General features: G+C 43.9%; 1 non-coding gene across 1 annotated transcript; it reads right to left on the bottom strand.

Annotated features, from left to right (window-relative positions):
- Positions 1-2,684: 2,684 nt before the first annotated feature.
- trnai-aau (transfer RNA isoleucine (anticodon AAU)) lies at positions 2,685-2,758 on the bottom strand. Its single transcript has one exon. It is a non-coding gene; the product is annotated as a tRNA-Ile (tRNA).
- Positions 2,759-3,977: the final 1,219 nt, after the last annotated feature.

Genomic DNA, 3,977 nt, shown 5'->3' with positions numbered 1-3,977 from the left:
TTTTAGCTTAACATCGGCACAGCCGCTCATATCCAACCGGAAATGGGGATGGGAAAAAGTGCGCAGAGTTACTCTCTGGCTCCAGTGATGCAATCGCGGAGCGTGCTGTCCTTCTATGATGGGATAGAAACGCAGGAAATTCCGAGGTTGAGTGTGCTCCTGCTCAAGGGAATGCTTGTCCCCGTTTATACTATCATAGCGATTTACACTGCACTTTTCTAAGACAGCTGAGTGGCACAAGTGGAGCGTGTTGAGCCCTTGACTTGCTGACACCAAAGCATCTGCATCGTTCGGGAGCAGAAAGAACCCCACTGATAGATTATAATTCAAATGAATTTGGCATAAGGTTCGTAGCAGTTTATAAGCAGCACATAACCCTGATTCCAAAGGTCTGTGAGTATCCAGAAGAACAGTGAGCGATCGTTGAAGGTACGTTTCTCCAGACGATATTTGTCAACGTGACAAGCTGCAGCTGGGCTTGTGGCGTTGCGATTGAAATTGCATCCGTCCGGACATTGTGCTTAATTTTGGATATCAGAGCAAATGGTTAACTCGAGAATGCGCGTTCGGAAAAGTAAATGTTTTTTTTTCTTGAAAAGCTTTGCAACGAAAGGAAATACTTCCGACTATCGTGCGATCGATTAGAAGCAGAAAATGCACAGCCGCCGTGAGCACGGGCAATGTAGGCCTATAGACGCACGACTTGATCGCCGTACCCGTGATGACTGGTGGATGTTGTCTGCAGCAAAACAACCAGTCTCAATTGTTTTCACCAACAAATGCAAAACATGAAATATGTGCAGTATTAGGCAGACCTGGCACAGTCTCGGAGGAGAACCAGAGTTCAGGCTTCAATTCAAATCAAAGATTCGTTCATGTTATTTTCCTGGATCTCTGTTAATACTCGTCACACGACTTCCAGAGGGAATTCGTTCGCTTGCTCACCTCTCATGCATCGACACTGGAGTTATCATATCAGCAGCAATATCATAGAGCCATTAATAAAAGCAAATTACTGCGGATGCTGGAATCTGAAACCAAAAGAGAAAATGCTGGAAAATCTCAGCAGGTCTGGCACCATCTGCAAGGAGAGAAAAGAGCTGACTTTTCGAGTCGAACTGATTAAAGATAAAGATAAAAACAAAGGGGGAGTATTATGGAGCTATTTATACCAAGCTGAGAGAAGGTGAGTCAAGGCTCCAAGTGCAAAAGTGATAATGACAGTGCATGGAGAGATTAAAGGGAGATTAAGAGACGTGAATGACCCAGGCTGAAGCCAGCGCTGTGTGACAAAATATGTGAGGGATGGGTGAAGCAGAGACAAAATGGAAAACAGGGGAGAAGGGTAGCAAAGCGGGAAGAGGAGAGGAAAAAGGTATTGAGAGAGTGGGGAGCGAGAGAAAGAGAGACAGTCAAGAAATAAGAGGTACAGAACAGTGAAAAAAAAACACAACTAAAAAAGATAGATAAAATAATTGAAATAAAATTACCTGAAGTTGTTTGAATTCAACAACTTCAGACAATTTTACTTCATTTTTTTTATTTATCTTTTTTATCATTTCACCCGCACTATCATAGAGCCATTAGATATGGACAGCACTGAAAGCACAGTCTTCGGTCGCACTCGCCCATTCCGAACAGATATCCTCAACTGATCCAGCCGCGATTGCATGCACTTGACCCATTTCTCTCTAAACCCTTCCTATTCAAGTACACGTCCAGATTCCTTAACAGTGTTGGAATTATACCATCCATCACCACCTCGTCTGGCAATTTATTCCAGAAACGCACCACCCTCTGCGTGCAGCCGTTGCCCCTCACTGCCTTTCGAATTCTCACCCTCCCACAACAGATTTATACCCTCTAGTTCTGAACTGCCCCACCTGAGCGAAAGGAACTTGTCTATTTACCCGATTCATTCCCCTCATGATTGAAAAACCTCCATAAGATCAGCTCCCATTCTCTGACGTGCCAGGCGAAATAGTGAGTGAGTGTTCAGCCTGTAAACGTTTGCACCTTTTCCATTTTCAAATGTAGGGTGTAGCATGCTGTCTGAAGCAATCGTTTTAGCAGCTGACCTGTCGCTGACAAACGCTGCAGGAAGGCCTGATAATTTGCTAAATATGCTGTCAAACAAAGCTTGCATAAGCAGTATGAGTCATTGAGCAAAACGTGCAATTGACTTCTGAGCTGTTGCTGACCCCAAAGCAACTGCGTCATTCGGGAGCAGAAAGAACCCCACTGATAGATTACAATTCAAATGCATTTGGCATAAGGTTCGTCACAGTTTATAAGCAGCACATAACCGTGACTCCAAAGGTCTGTGAGTATCCAGAAGAACAGTGAGCGATCGTTGAAGGTACGTTTCTCCAGACGATATTTGTCAACGTGACAAGCTGCAGCTGAGCTGGTGGCGTTGCGATTGAAATTGCATCCGTCCGGACATTGTGCTTAATTTTAGGTATCAGAGCAAATGGTTAACTTGAGTATGTGCGTTCGGAAAAGTAAATACTTTTTTTTGTTGGAAAGCTTTGCAACGAAAGGAAATACTTCAGACTATCGTGCGATCGATTAGAAGCAAAAACTGCACAGCCGCTGTGGTTGTGAGCACCGGCAATATAGGCATTTGCTTTCGCCGCGCCAGTCGTTCAGCTCAGCTCTAACCAGCGCAGAAGCATTTTACATGGTCAGTGTGGGGATTGAACCCACGACCTTGGCGTTATTAGCACCACGCTCTAACCAGCTGAACTAATCGACCAACGCATGCCATCGCGCGAAAGCAAATGCCTATATTGCCAGCGCTCACAATCACTGCATCAGCGATTCCTGCCCGAGGGGAGCCACCAGGAACCCTTGATAAACTTGAAGATGGGACCCTATAGGGAAGAGGTAGTCTTCCTGGTAGATACGGGGGCAGCATGGTCGTCGCTGAATTTTAAACCAAAGAAAGTGGGAATGTTAACACAGTCGATTACTCTTTCCGGGGTTAAAGGGGAAGGATTTACTGTTCCAGTATTTGAACCTATGATGATCGAAGGACCTAAGGATACAGTTACAGGGAAACTGATGAATATCCCTGATATAGGAAGTAACTAATTAGGGAGAGATTTAATTACCCTCTTAGGACCGGAGATTGGCATTCAGGAAAAAGAATTAGTTGTAAAAATGGTAATGTTGACAGAAGATATGGAGAGAGAGGCAGACTCTATTATATGGGCTAGAGAAGGAAATCGTGGAAAAATACAGATCCGTCCCATAGAAATAAGTTTAAAAAGGAAAGGGGATGTTGTTGATGAGCGACAATATCCCATTTCCATAGAAGGTAAACGAGGACTGCAGCCAGTAATTGAGGAGCTAGAGATGGACTGTTGGAGCTAAGTATGTCTCCTTATAATATCCTAATTCTACCAGTGCGGAAATCCGATCGAAGTTATCGATTGGTGCAGGACTTGAGAATATTGAATTGTACGTAATTAAGTATGATCCCTCATGACCACACTTTAAAGGATGCCTTTTGCGAGGAAAGTAGGAATTTTTTTGCCTTTGAATGGGAAGATCCCAAAAAAGGACGGAAACAGCAATACCGGTAGACCGTGGTCCCCCAGGGGTTTACGCAAACCCCGAATTTATTTGGACAGATGTTAGAACAAATATTGGAGAAATTTAGCAGCCCCAAACCCTGTTGCGGTATGTAGACGACCTCTTAGTAACAGGAAAAAGAAGAGAAAGAGTAGTAGAAGCCACGAAAAATAATTGAATTTCCTCGGTCAGCAGGGACCGCAGGTATGTAAAAACAAATTGCAATATGTGGAGCGAGAAGTGAAATACTTGGGACATTTAGTTCGTGAGGGAAGCGAAAGGGAAGCCTGGAATGATTAAAGGGAATAGTGGGGATTCCACTGCCCAGGAATAAATGGGAATATCATAATTTTTTGGGTTTAATGGGATATTGCAGATTGTGGATTTATTCTTATGCA

Source organism: Chiloscyllium punctatum, chromosome 17 (genome assembly GCF_047496795.1).
Source record: "Chiloscyllium punctatum isolate Juve2018m chromosome 17, sChiPun1.3, whole genome shotgun sequence".
In the NCBI taxonomy this organism is placed as follows: domain Eukaryota; kingdom Metazoa; phylum Chordata; class Chondrichthyes; order Orectolobiformes; family Hemiscylliidae; genus Chiloscyllium; species Chiloscyllium punctatum.
The sequence above is the reverse complement of the archived record's forward strand: the minus strand, read 5'-3'. Positions and strand labels throughout refer to the sequence as shown.